We start from the raw sequence: 15,542 nt of genomic DNA on the forward strand, positions 1-15,542 counted from the left end.
CTTTGCTCTTTCCATCTAAGTATTCATGTCTTCCTTAAATTCTCCCCTCTTTTCACCATTGTTCCTCTCCACTTCCTATTTTCCTTTTTAGGAATGCTTGTTAGATATGTCATTCACACTTCTCTGTTTCTTAATCTCTCCATAACATTTTCTACCTAAATTCTGAATCAGTTTAGTTTTTAAATACTATGACCTTACTTTTATCTCTAGAATTTGTATTTGATTTTTGTGAGGCCTTTTTTAATTCCCCTACTCTCACCCTCGTGACTCCTATTCCCTTTAATCTTTTTAATAATTTTAAATATTTACTTTTAGGGTTCTTTTTTTTGGTATTGTTCTCTTATCTCTGGTTTACTGTGTGATGTATATGCAGAACTTCTTAAGTATAGGTTACAAATGCGGCACTTGGGTGGCTCAGTTAGTTAAGCATCAGACTCTTGATTTCGGTTTGGGGCATGATCTTGGGTTCATGAGATTGAGCCCTGTGTCAGGCTCTGTGCTGTATCATGAAGCTTGCTTGGGATTCTCTCTCTCTCTCTCTCTCTCTCTCTCTCTCTCTCTCTCTCTCTGTTTTTCCCCTCCTCTCAAAAAATAAATAACTAAACTTTTTTTTTAAAAGATAGGTTATATACCTCTGTGATTTGCATTGTGTGTCTACTATATGAGTGCACACACAGACATGCCTGCTCATTATTGAGGCAGGATTTTCTTTTCCCTGTAGAAATCCCTGAAACCCTAGTTGCTGAAGATATCTCTAAAAATAATTTTTGCATTTGCGTCTGCTAGAGACACAAGGGATTTCACATATCAGGAAACAGTTTTTTAAAGAGCATTATTTATTATAAAAAAATGAGGAATGACCTAAATCATCAAAATAAGGGATTCATTACATAATTGTATCAAACTCAAGAATATTTAAACAGAAATGCCCAGTGTATTTGTTTGTAGAAATGCTGTAACAAAACACGTAGAAGGGTGGCTTACTCTGCAATCGGAAAATAGTTTTTGATGTTAAGTTTTCCTTCCCATTCCCACACTACTGTGTACTCTGATGGTATAGGGGTGTTTGTCACAAATGTAAGGCTTTTATTTCTCATGGTATACCTAGTTTGTTCTCCACTCAGGGATAAAAGTTTCCTTGAAGCTTCCCTGAGCCATCTGGCAAAGGTATATTTTCCCTAGTCCTCTATTCACAAAGTGAAGCTTACTTATAGCTCTTTCTCTACATAGGACTCTCAGTTCGAGCTATCTGCCTTATGCAAGTACAACATCACGATTCCCTTTCCTGCAAGGGCCTTAAAAGACTAATCCAAATTTATCAAGGCCTGTGACTAATTAAGATAGTCCTTAAGTCACCATAATACCAGCTAATATACTTATCATTTTTGTTTTGAATTCTTTTTTTTTCTTGGCTGGGTACAGTATGCTTTATTGATGGTACATGACAAGGTAGGGCTTCCAACTCCTTCCCTTTCTTCAGGGGGTGTGGGATGAAAACTGTGTAGGGGTCAGGAGATTCTCAGTGTGTGGGGGGCTGAGTTGGAGTGAAGACTCCCTAGCAGCATAGGGCCTCTCTTTTCCTCTTGCACTTTCCATGGCAGGTGGTCCAGGGGGCTCGTACTCCTTGGAGGCCATGGGGACCATACCATCCATCACCTGGTTGCTGTAGGCAAATTCATTGTCATACAAGGAAATGAGCTTGACAAAGTGGTTATTCAAGGCAATGCAAGACCCAGTGTCGAAAGTGGAAGAGTGGGTGTCACTATTAAAGTCACAGGAGACAACCTGGTCCTCAGTGTAGCCAGGATGCCCTTGAAGGAGCCCTCCAATGCCTGCTTCACCACCTTCTTGATGTCACTGAATTTGGCAGCTCCACGTAGCAGGTGAGATCCACAACTGACACGTTGGGGATGGGGACACAGAAGGTCATGCCAGTGAGCTTCCCATTTAGCCCAGAGATGACCTTGCTTACAGCCTTGGTGGTGTCCGTAGAAGCAGGGGTGATGTTTTGGGCAGTCCCTCAGACATCACACACAGCTTCCCAAGGGGCCATCCATGGTCTTCATGGGGTGGGGGAGGTGATGGCATGGATTGGGATCCATGAAGCCGAAGTTGTTATGGGTGGCCCTGGCCAGAGGGGTTAAGCACTTGGTGGTATAGAAGGTATTGCTGACAATCTTCAGAGAGTTGCCATACTTGTCATGGTTCATGCCCATCACAAACATCAGCAGAAGGGACAGAGATGATGACCCTCTTGACCCCACCCTTCAAGTGAGCCCCAGCTTTCTCCATGGTGGTCAAGACCCCAGTGGATTTCACAGCATACTCAGCACCAGCATCACCTCATTTGATGTTGGCGGGATCTAGTTCCTGGAAGATGGAGATGGGCTTTCCACTGATGACAAGTCTCCCCTTCTCAGCCTTGACTGTGCCGTTGAATTTGCTATGGGTAGAATCATACTGGAACTTGTAGACTATGTAGTTGAGGTCAATGAAGGGGTCATTGATGGGGACAATATCCACTTTGCCAGTTAAAAGCAGCCCTCATGACCAGGTGCCCAATACAACCAAATCATTTTACTCCAGCCTTCATCATCACGTCTCAGGACAAGCTGGCATCACACCAGAAAATGTGGCTGTCTGTTCAACAGGAAGAAGCAGACGCTTAAATTCTTTTTATACTTCTGTCAGCTGGGAACTTTTCTTTCAAGATTAATTATGATTATTAAAATAGCTATATTTTATAAAGTGTTTTTATGTCCTTAGAACAGAGTTTGGTGTTACGTCAGTTTGCTATGCTGATGGAACTACTAACATTACTTTTTATAGTTTAAGAGTCCACTGTTCTCATGAATTTCAGACATTGATTCCATGGAACACTCTGAAAGTATATTTAGTAGGTGTTTCTATCTGCTTTAATGATCATTTACTAGGAGATGTGTTCATTTTACCATTTTCACAGAAAAAAAAGAACCCTTTCAGATTCAAACATATGAACATACAAATGTATACTCAACTACAAACACTACAGATAAACCTTATGGCTTTTAGGTATCTAATATTCAGACTAGCATAGGGCATGTTTGACTACATTCCTCATATCACTTTTTTTATCATGAACAAATGTCACATAGCATGTATATCTTTGTTGATTGAGATAACCTGTGATTTTCTTTGTATCATTCTCAAGTATGGATAATTTATTTTCCCTGCATGGAGCTAATTTAGTTAAATTATGCCTGGTGGGGTTGCTCAGTCAGTTGGGTGATGGACTCTTCATTTCCGCTCAAGTCATAATCTCACAGTTCATGGGTTTGAGTGCTGCATCAGGCTCGAAGTCTGCTTGTGATTCTCTCTTTTTTTCTCTCTCTGTCCCTCTGCTTTCTCCCTGTCTCCCTCAAAACAAACAAACTTACAAAAAATTATGCCTGGTAATTTCTCAGGTTGTTCATCTCCACTTGGTGGCCTGGAGATCTAAAATTATTGGTGTGTCAAACCAAGCACAGTTAGAAGTTAGGGGAATCAAAGAAGCAAGCAAATGGAGTGAGAAACTGGGAAGAATGACCGGGGTAAGTCACAGAAGAGAAAAGAGACCCAGTAATGCACTTATCAAAAGATTGTGAGTTCTTTTTTTTTTTTTTAGTTTTTTTGTTGTTTATTTATTATTAAGAGAGAGAGAGAGAGAGAGAGAGAGAGAGAGCGAGAGAGGGAGCGCAAGTTGGACAGCAGAAGAAAGAGAGAAAGACATAGAATCCGAGGCAGACTCCGGGCTCCAAGCTGTCAGCACAGAGACCAACGCAGGGCTCAAACTCACAAGCTATGAGATCATGACCTAAGCTGAAGTCAAACGCTTAATCAACTGAGCCATCCAGGCGCCCCAAAAGATTTTGAATTCTATTTGAGATGGAACTGAAACTGCCCTAAGAAATCTTGAGGTGCGAAGATGATGGTGAGCCCACTGCTCCCGTTTGTTGGAAAGCATGGTCTCTACAAAGTAGCAGATCATTCTTTATATGTGTTAAGTTCTATAGGTTTGATATAGTTCAATGTTTTTGCATGAGAACCTGCTCTGGATAGCAGAGGAGAAGCTGAACCCATCAAAGATAGGCTGAAAGCCTTGACTCAAGTCACATAATCAATTTGAAAGGAACTGCTGTCCCCTAATTTCCCCATTAATGTAGCCTTGTAATCATTGGAGAACAGACTGAATGTGAAAAGTGGTTTAAAATACGGGTATTTTCGACTTCTGAGAAAAACCCATTTCAACAAAATTACAGTCATTTCACTTGAAAGAATATTCCTGCTTATGTTTATTACTGAATTTTGTACATGTTATAAGGTGCTAGTTCTTATGTTTTGCTTTATTTATTCAGGTTTAAGAAATGGCTGTGGCTGACTGAATACAGAGATGTCGGAACTACACCATAAAATGAACTAGACTTGTTTTCTTCCCATTACATCCTATTTATTTCTTGGTCACTTTCAGTCCAAAAGCTGATAATGAGGACTATTATTCTGGACTCTATTTTAAGATCAGCCTATACCGCACTGGACTTGGAATCCTACTGTTATTATTGTTCCTTGAACTTTATTCCAAATTATATTGCACGCATTCAGCAGAGAGGATATTAAAATTACACTTGGAGAAGAGCAGTCAAGCTTTAAATAAATAAATAATGAAATTCTACAAATTGATAAGAAAATCTGGTGAAATTAAATGTTGGACAAAGACTCCTAACACTCCACAAACAGTAACAAAACTATCTTTCCAGCAAGTTCTTTACTCAAATTCAGCTATGAGTTTTGAACGTTCGTTGCGACCTTTTGTTGAATCAGCTTTACTGCATGTAAAGTTTAGAGATTTTTTTAATATAAAGTTTTACCTTTTTTATTTTATTTTTTTAAATTTTTAAATGATTTTTATTTATTTTTGAGAGACCGCACAAGCAGGGGAGGGTCAGAAAGAGAGGGAGGTACAGAATCTGAAGCAGGCTCCAGGCTCTGAGCTAGCTGTCAGCACAGAGCCCAACCAGGGCTCGAACCCATGAACCGTGAGATCATGACCTGAGCCAAAGTCGGATGCTTAACCGACTGAGCCACCCAGGCGCCCCTGATTTTAGTAATATGATGTGCACGTGGGTGCATGTGTGTACTATTCCAACATGGACAAACGAATGTTGTTTTCTTTCCCCATCCCTGCCCAGAATCCAGTTGCAGATACTTGATATTCAAATTAAAAAAATTTTTAAATCCCCTGAAGGCTTTTCCAGTCTGTCTATGACTGATATATTTCTTTAGTTACAGGTAGGGACAGTTACAGTGTAGAAAAGGCATAGATTTTTCTAACCAGAAAATCAGCAGTCAAAGCCTCTTTGTTTCAATCACAGTCTTCATGACCTCAGACCAGTTTTTTAATATCACTAGAACTCAGTTTCCCCATCCATAAAGTAGGGGAATGCATATCTGCTTCCTGAGTCCTCTAATTGGTAGGCCTTGCTGTTTTTATAAGCAAAACATCTGTCTACTCTGCTATGTGATTTGAGAATTCCAGTGATGATTGTTCCCTAAATATTTCTCTCATGGGTATGAATGTAGAATTTAAAAATTCCCTATCAGATTTACAATTGGGTTATTGAAAGTTTATTTAAAAACATAGATGCTTCTGAGCAGAGTAAAACTTTTTGAAGCCATTATTTGATCATCAAAGTTAAATTGACTGAAATGTTTTTCTGTTCCCTAAAACCTTGATATTCAAAGGGTTGTTTCCCGACTAGCAGGTGTATCACTAAGGAGTTTGTTAGAAATGTAGAACCGTAGGCTGCAACCCAGTCCTGCTGAATGACACTATGCATTTTAATAAGATACCAGTGAGTCCAGTGCACATTACAGGTTGAGAAGCACTGGGATGCCTAGGTGGCTCAGTTGGTTAAGCATCCGACTCTTGATTTTAGCTCAAGTCAAGATCTCACGGGCCTGGGACTGAGTCCCACATTGGGCTCTGCACTGACCATGGAGCCTGCTTGGGATTCACTCTCCCTCTCTCTCTGACCTTCCTCAACTTGTGCATGCATTCTCTCTCTCTCTCTCTCTCTCTCTCTCTCTCCCCCTCTCTTGATCAAAAAATAAAAAATAAAAAATCGTTGAGAACCACTTATCTTTTTTTATTTAAATAGTTTATTACCAAGTTGGTTTTCATATAACACCCAGTGCTCTTCCCCACAAGTGCCCTCCTCCATGACCATCACCCCCCTCCCCCTTCCCCCCTCCCTCTTCAGCCCTCAGTTTGTTCTCAGCATTCAAAAGTCTCTCATCATTTGCCTCACTCCCTCTCCCCAACTCTTTCCTCCCCCCTTTCCCCTTCCCATGGTCCTCTGTTAGGTCTCTCCTGTTAGACCTATGAGTGCAAACTCATGGTATCTGTCCTTCTCTGCCTGACTTATTTCGCTTAGCATGACACCCTCGAGGTCCACTCAGTTTGCTACAAATGGCCATATTTCATTTTTTCTCATTGCCATGTAGTATTCCATTGTATAGATAAACCACATCTTCTTGATCCATTCTTCAGTTGATGGACATTTAGGCTCTTTCCATGATTTGGCTATTGTAGAAAGTGCTGCTATGAACATTGGAATACATGTGCTCCTATGCATCAGCACTTCTGTATCCCTTGGGAAGATCCCCAGCAGTGTTATTACTGGGTCATAGGGGAGTTTTATTGTTAATTTTTTGAGGAGCCTCCACACTGTTTTCCAGAGCGGCTGCACCAGTTTACATTCCCCAACAGTGTAGGAGGGTGCCCGTTTCTCCACACCCTCGCCAGCATCTATAGTCTCTTGATTTGTTCATTTTAGCCACTCTGACCAGTGTGAGGTGATATCTCAGTGTGGTTTTGATTTGTATTTTCCTGATGATGAGTGATGCTGAGCATCATTTCATGTGACTGTTGGCCATCTGGATGTCCTCTTTGGAGAAGTGTCTGTTCAGGTCTTCTGCCCATTTCTTCACTGGATTATTCGTTATTTGGGTGTGGAGTTTGGTGAGTTCCTTGTAGACTTTGGATACTAGCCCTTTATCTCATATGCCATTTGCCACTATCTTTTCCCCTTATGTCAGTTGCCTATCAGTTTTTTTTTTATTGTTTTCTTTGCAGTGCAGAAGCTTTTTATCTTGAGGAGGTCCCAAAAGTTCATTTTTGTTCTTGATTCCCTTGCTTTATCTTTATGACTCCCAAAGAAATGCAATAACTGTTAACATGGGGAAGTAGCTTAAGTCTTGGCTGGAGAGGAACAGATGATCATAGTGGAGGACCTTGTACATCAGATGACAGCAGGAAGACAAAGACACCAAGGAGACAAGAGAGAAAGTAGTTTCCAGAGGAGAAATGCAAGTCATTTCACAAGCCCTAAAGAGATGTATCCTTCATGACAAGAACAATTGGTAATCAGAAAAAACAAACAGAGCAATAGAGAGCTTAATGATATACCCACTATTTTTCATTTTTATTTAAATCTTTATAAATTCAAAAGAAAAACTGCTTCTAGGTTAATAAAATTTCGTAGGAGCTTTGGAACCATAAGCAAATTTACATGTTAGTTTACATTCATCCTACAAAACATAAAATGCCTGACCATTTCTAGGACAAAATAAATCTATAATAATATAGATATAATCCATGATCTATCTCTAAATCTAAAATATGTTACTTTAAAAGCCTTATTCCTAGGGGCGCCTGGGTGGCTCAGTTGGTTAAGTGTCTGGCTTCGGCTCAGGTCATGATCTCACAATTAGTGGGTTCGAGCCCCATGTCGAGCTCTGTGCTGACAGCTTGGAGTCTGGAGCTGCTTTGAATTCTGTGTCTTTTTCTCTCTCTGCCCCTCACCTGCTCACACTCTGTCTCTCTCTCTCTCGAAAATAAATAAACATTGAAAAATTTTTTAAAAGCCTTATTCCTCAAAACTGGCTTTGAGTCCTATTTGTCCAAAGGTACTTGATTTCATCCAGTCAATGAGACATAGGTCTTGGCATAAATCAAGATATTTTTGAAGTCTTAATAATCATTCTGCTAATTGTAAAGCAGGACCATTTGTTTTCTTCTTTGCATTTTCGCCCACAGCATCAATGAATTCACTGGATGAGAACCAGTTAAAAATAGTCAAACTTTAGAAGTGACCCTTGGAAAGTCTACTTAAAGAAATCTCAAGAAGTCCCTGTTCCAATGCTGTTGTCTCAGCACTGTCTCTAGAGAAGGAATATCATTCTCCTTTACTATTTGAAAATGCATAGATTAAAAGTCAGCGTGTGAATGGGGTATCTGGGCGGCTCAATCTGTTAAGCGTCCGACTCCAGCTCAGGTCATGATCTCATGGCTCATGAGTCCAAGCCCTGCATCCGACTCTGTGCTGACAGCTCAGAGCCTGCCTACAGCCTGCTTCACATGCTGTGTCTCCATCTGCCTCTGTCCCTCCCCTGCTCACGTTCTCTGTCTGTCTGTCTCTCTCTCAAGAATAAATAAACATTTAAAAAAAATTTAAAAAGCCTGTCAAGATTGAGTGAATGACGAAAAATAGTATAGATTTTCCATTAATGAAAATAGTGCATATTGAAGCCATAAGAGTTCATATACCTATATATCTAATATCTATAGCTAAATTTATATTTATGGAAAGCATAGTTTGCCGATGGATACTTCAAAAGCTTTTGGAGTTAGGGGGGAGATGTTCTGATAGCAGTACCTTCACAGGCAATTTTACTCTTTGAAGAATGGTGAAATTTGTTTCATTTTCTCAGCAACTATGTCTTGTACCACCTACCTTGCCCAAAGAACTAAACTGAGCATTACAGTGGGTATAAAGGATCTAAGAAAAAGCTTTAATGCGATTACGGTCTAGTAAGGGAGACAAGACATTCTACTAGAACACATAAGTGGTATAAACAAAATGTTCCTGGAGTTCTCAAGAGAGTGAGAAATCAATTCCAGCTTGGGAGACGTCGCAAAGCACAATGGAGGAAGTGGTCTTGGAACGAAGCCTTCACAAACAAGGATTATAATTGGCAGACAAATGAGGGGAAGTCATTCTAAGCAGAGAGAACAGTACAGCCTAGATACAATGGAACAGAAAAGGCAGATGGTTTTTAAGAACTTGCTGCCATGCTGTTGATGTGTGGGGAAGCAGAGGGGAAAAGGCATGGAAAGGTGTGTTCAGACAGTGGTTTTGAACCACGCCACACATCAAAATCACTGCGTTAGGGACAGATTGATAAGGTAGACATTGGGGTAATTTAAGAAGGATTCCTCTGGCTTCAGGGATTAGGACTGGAGAGTGAAAAGGGTGTAAGCGGACCCACTAAAACTGAACACTGCTAATAGTCCAAAAAGGAGGCAGTGGCCAATAATTGTGGGTAGCAATAATGGGGATGTAAAGAAAGGCTCAGATGTGTGAGATATTACTCAGAAGGAGGAAAGGATATAGTGATGAAATGTAGCCAAAGTCGAGGAGGAAGGCTGGCTCAACGATGATTGTGAAATTCAAGTTTACATGACCGAAGGAACAGGAGTACCATTATCCAACTTAGAGTATGAAAACTAAGAGGTGGCTTCTCTGTGTCATTATGAAAAGATAACCTAATCTAACCCTTTCCCAACATCCATGGCTTTAGGTTAATCTCTGTATTATACAGTTTCATAGCAATGGACCTTTACTTGTGGCATCTCTTAGAGTGTAATTTTATATTAATTTGTATGACACTTTCATATCTATGTGCTTTGTTAGACTACAAAGTCCATGAGGGCAGAGAAGCATGATGGCTGGCAAATCACAAGCACTCAATATATATTTTTTGTTGATTCAATTTTTCCATGAGTGCTTCAGTAGACAAAAGAATGAATTTTTAAGTAACTCATTGGGAGTAATTAGTACACATTACTGGCACAAAAATATTTACACGAGAGACATTCATTGGCAACTGCATATATTTTTATTCCAAGTACTTCAAAATATATCATGGTGGAATTATGCCTTTTTTGTCAACCTAGTGGGAAAAAGTAAACCAGTCTTATGAAAGACCCTCTGGATGACGCTATGTAGGCTTACTTGAACAAGAAAAATCAAAACATTTTAGGAGTTCCATCTCTCTGAGCGTTTGCTCATTGTAAGACAAACATGTGTTCCATAGACTTGCTTTTAGAATTCATGATCATAGGGGCACCTGGGTGGCTCAGTCAGTTCAGCGTCCAGCTCAGCTGGTTCACGGGTTCAAGCCCCACATCAGACTCTGTGCTGACCGCTAGCTCAGAGCCTGGAGTCTGCTTCAGATTCTGTGTCTCCCTCTCTCTCTCTGACCCTCCCCTGTTCGTACTGTCTCTCTCTGTCTCTCGAAAGTAAATAAAACACATAAAAAAAGTTAAAAAAAATTTTTAATGCTTTTTATTTATTTTTGAGAGACAGAGAGAGACAGCTGGAGCACGGGAGGGTCAGAGAGAGAGAGGGAGACACAGAATCTGAAACAGGCTCCAGGCTCTAAGCTAGCTGTCAGCACAGAGCCCGACGCGGGGCTCGAACCCACGAACCATGAGATCTGATCTGACCTGAGCCGAACGAAGCCGGACGCTTAACCGACTGAGCCACCCAGGTGCCCCAAAAAAAGTTAAAAAAAAAAAACGAATTCATGATCATAGCATATGATTCTGTGTGAGTTTGGGGAATCGCCAGTTGCATTTCTATATGATAGAATGGAATTACATAATGAAGCAGCTCTTCATGAAATGATAGGGATATGGATCTATACACTATGTGTCCTGCATGATTTAAAGTGAAAATAACACAGAGGAATTTTACAGCGGTGAAGGTTTTTGTTGTTCAGGATCTACTCACCGCCTGTCTTACTATTAAACCATTGTTCTTCTCCCTTGGTTTCTCAGAGGAAAAGGAAGCAAAAAATGTTAAATAACTCGGGGAGGATTCTACATGTAATTAGTGCCAGAGCTAGACAATACAGGAGCTGGAGCTAATATTTATCGAATGTGTCTTGTATGTAACACCATTTTAAACATATCTATACTTAAAAGTCACAACTCCCCCTCTGACATAGGTGTTATCCCATTTTCATAGTGAAGAGATGGAGGCTCATGGTGATTCGCTTTTCCTATATCATATACTAAGTTGTAAGGTTGATTTATTTGATTCCAAACCCCATGCTTCTTTAATGACAGTGAGTTGTACCATAAGCCTCCTGTTTTCCACTACCCTTTTCCATGCTGATAGCTTTTCAGGAAAGACAAATTTCAGTAGAAGCATTTTTATCCAAAAGAGGGGTATGTGTCTACACTGAAAACAGAATGAGAATATATGTGATACCTGGCAAAGTTGAGGAGACAATGTAGATCTTCTTGGAGCAACACACAGCCCTGACTCAGAAAGTCAGACCTGAAAGGAGCAAAAAAAGGGCAGCTTGGGATAGACAGAGTAATAGCAAGGGTAATCACACACTTAGGGAAAGGAGGACTAGAGGTTGGCAGACAGTAGGAAAAGAGCAATTGGGAGTCACCAAGGAGGACTTGGTTTTCTTTGTAATTTTTGTCTTTTTCTTTTTCTCCAGATTCTTTTCTCGTTTATTGTTGCGAAATATAAATAACATGAAATTCACCATTTCAAAGCATACAATTCAATGGTATTTAGTACAATGACAATGTCGTACGAGCATCACTCCTGTCTAGTTCTAGAACTTCAGCATCTAAAAAGGAAAAGTTATCCCCATTAAGCACAGATGCCTTTCTTTTTAAAGGCAGGTGAGAGAGCAGCAGTTCTGGCTGGGATAAAAACATTTAGCTGTACAATGGAAAGCTTCCTGCTGGAAGAAAAAATCAAGACTACCTCCAAGCTTCCCAGTCATTCAGGTTCTCCCTTCTGCTGAAATGTTTAGGGTGGAACTGTCTCTTTAAATCCAGCCCCTAATCAAAGTCCATAGGTGGTGACTGACTGAGAGCTGGAATTTCATAAACCAAGTTAGTTAAACGCCCATTCTTGTCTTGAACAAAGAATACCATTGAAAATGTAGTATAAGACTCCATTGGGGTAATGTACTTTGGTCATTAAGACTTTACCACCCATGTACAGAAAAACCAACAAAACTTGGTGTATGTGAGTGGTTGGGGAAAGATCCTTTGTAGTCGTTACTTAAAAGGGGAAAAAAAGAAGCTTGTGATACAATGCTACCACATGGTTTACTGTTTCAAAAAGAAATAGAGGAGAAATATTGTCCAGGAGTATACAAGGGGGACAAAAAAAAATCAATGGGAACGAGGAGAGAATGGAATGAGGAAAGCAGAGGCATTATAGGTTACATCTTATAAAAGGGTTAATGCAATGAAAGCTACAACGTAATCTACTGGAAGATTTCTTGAACGGAGCCGAGCAAGCCTGCCTCCAATCGAAAGAGAAAAAGAAGCTGATAATTGATTTCCTTCCCCAAAAGGCCAAGCTCCATTCACAGTAACCAAGCAGGGTATTGTCTGCGGGAACCCACCAGATGGTCTGAGTGGAGAGGGAGAATATGCCCAGATGACCCAAGGGAATACAATCAGTCACTTTTATTGCAGTGTTGCTTGGGGTTCGGTGGGAATGGCAGACGGCAAGGGTTTTTTAGTATGCATTTGATATCTTTCTTTTGGGAACCAATTTCTTCTGATATTTTACCTCAAACGTCAAAATGATACACAGTACTGAAGGCTCTCAGCAGGCTTTCTTAGCTCGTGCCCAGAATGGGAACGGAGTCACTTTCCCAGCCTCTTGGGTCACTCTACATACACTTCTTGGAAAATTTCAGGAGGCAGAATGGGGAGCAATTTTGACTTTAATGGCCTTAATACAGTTTTTTAATGGGTAAAATAATCTTAGATATTCACCTTTAGAATACCAGCAGAGAGTATATTTATATCTTCCCAGAAAGGATCACGATGTAGGAATTGGGGGAGGGGGGTCCTCAGCATAAGAAAATGTATGCTGGTTGCTTAGCATTCGTCATACATTTTCCTTGGAAGACAACTTACAGAATGAGTGGCCAGATCACCCTCCAAGCCCAGAATGTAATGTTAAACTCAGTCTTACATCCTGGTTTGGGGTCATAAAATAAAGGGTCATGAATGTCTTATTTTTCACCCTTTTTCTCTGGTGAATGATCAGTTCAAGCAATGTAAAATTTTAAGACAAGCAAGGTTGGTCTTTGATTTGGGACACACAACCAGTGTGTCCTCGGAGCCACAAAGAACTGAATGCCTTCAGGCTGCCTGAAGTGTACCCCCCGCCCACTACTGTGGGATTCCAAGCAGACCTGTTTCTTAAAGCGTGACAGAATCCCAAATTATCTATTTTATTTGCCTATAATAACATTGTCATGCTTTTCTTGCAGATAATTCACCTCATACCCCAATGTCAAGGAGGAAACAATGTGCTTTAAATCCCTCTTGAAGCATGGTTGACTCATAATCCCTCTTGGTTGGCATTGATGTTTGAATTATTTAAAGAGAATTTTGCTAATCCAAAGATCTTGCTAATTCATTTGTGTTAATAACATGAGGTAAGAATATTCAACCAGTGTAGGCAAATTCTTTCCTGAGCTAGAGGCCACCCAACGGGTTAGCTATTCCTGAATGGTTACCTCTCTCAAGAGATATATTTTTAAAAATATTTCTGATTCTTTCTTTTTTTTCTGGCTTTCGTATCAAAACCCCCACAACTTTGTACAGTGACATAGTGATACCTGAGGCAGCATTGGTGATAAGCATCAATATCGGTGTTGATGAGGAAGGGATAGAGATAACAATCCTGAGTTATAAGGTAGGTGTTTTAAAATGTTTCTTTATATATAATGTTTTTATTTGTTTTGAGAGAGAGATAGACAGAGAGAGAGAGAGAGAGAGAGACAGAGAGACAGAGAGACAGAGACACAGAGAGAGAGCATGCACGTGGGAGCAGGGGACGGCAGAGAGAGGAAAGAGAGAATCCCAAGCAAGTTTCATGAGTCAGCACAGAGCCTGACGAGGGGCTTGAACTCCCAAACTGTGAGGTCATGGCCTGAGCCAAAATCAAGGGTCAGATGCTTAACCAATTGAGTTATCCAGGTTCCCTGAAAGGTAGGTGTTTTAGAGTAGAGAAGCCAAGGGAGCCTGGGTGACTCAGTTGGTTTAGCTTCTGACTCTCAGTTTTGGCTCAGGTCATGATCTCACGGTTTTGTGAATTCAAGGCCAGCATGGGGCTCTGTTCTGATGGTGAGGAGCCTGCTTGGGATTCTCTCTCTCCTTCTCTCTCTGCCCCTCCCCCACTCACACTGCCTCTGTCTTTCACAAAAATAAAATAAATAAACTCAAAAAGAATTAGGTGGAGAAACAAACTGTATGCCCTCTCATGATCAAATTCCCTAGCTTTCAAAATGAATTAACAATTCATGAGAGTGAGATGTTCACTCTTTTGTCGGACTAAATCCCAATGAATCAGCAGCAGTACAAAAACAGTATACATGGCATTTGACAATAATAAACTGTAGGATGGCAGAATAATTTAACATTCATCCTGTGTAAAACAGAATTGTGTTTTCTCCATTGGCGTTATTTTTGCAAAACGCGCTGGGGAAAGACATAAATCAGCAGCAGGAATATCAGCACTGCAAAAATTAAATTGCAAGAGCAACACAAATTTCATTGGTGTTATGTGATACTGGGCAACACAGCTCGAAAGTCTATCGAGAAAAAAAGTCTAGTCAATAATAACTGTTATATAGAAAAAAAAGATTGAAATTCATTTACTTAGTATCCTAACCCTTGCCAAACCTCGAAAACACTGGTTTCAAATAGAAAACATAGATGAAGAATAAGACTAAGCAAGTAATTATAAATTGATCTCTCTGAGAAGCACCAATCAGACAATGAAGAGGCTGGAGAAATGTAGGGATATTCCAGAAAGTACACAGTAATGAAAATTTTGTCTCCAGGAACAATGGATTTCTTGGCTGTAAGCATGGCCAATGTTGGAGAGAGTCTCATCACAAATGGCTGTCCTCTGAGACAATGCTGTCATCTACAATGCATTTCACTTCTTTTCTCAATGATACATTTCTGGAGCTTCTGAGCCTAGAAACATAATCCTGCTAACAATGGACAAAATATACTATGCATTAATTATATGCTGAGTTTGACTGCAGTTGCCTTACACACATTATCTCATTTAATTCCTGCAACCCTGTGAAATGAACATTGTAACATCATCATTTTATAGATGACAAAAATGAGACTTAGTGAAGCTGCATCTGCCCGAGTTCACATAGCGGGTAAGTAATGGACCTGAGATCGAAACCCAGGTCTGCCAGAGTAAATCCATGCTCCAAAGTCATGATCTAAAGGGTGGATAGATACATGCACGGGACACCTAGCTGACTCAGTTGGAGGAGAACGCAACTCTTGATCTCAGGGTCATGACTTTGAGCCCTGTATTGGGTGTGGAGATTACTAAATAATTAATTAGTTAATTATTTTAAAAGTGGATACATGCATG

At 40.3% G+C, this 15,542-nt stretch overlaps 1 pseudogene; it reads right to left on the bottom strand.

Annotated features, from left to right (window-relative positions):
* Positions 1-1,476: 1,476 nt before the first annotated feature.
* Positions 1,477-2,596, bottom strand: LOC115283470 (annotated as a pseudogene).
* Between the last annotated feature and the right edge of the window lie 12,946 nt (positions 2,597-15,542).

Source organism: Suricata suricatta, chromosome X (assembly GCF_006229205.1).
Source record: "Suricata suricatta isolate VVHF042 chromosome X, meerkat_22Aug2017_6uvM2_HiC, whole genome shotgun sequence".
NCBI classification, from domain to species: domain Eukaryota; kingdom Metazoa; phylum Chordata; class Mammalia; order Carnivora; family Herpestidae; genus Suricata; species Suricata suricatta.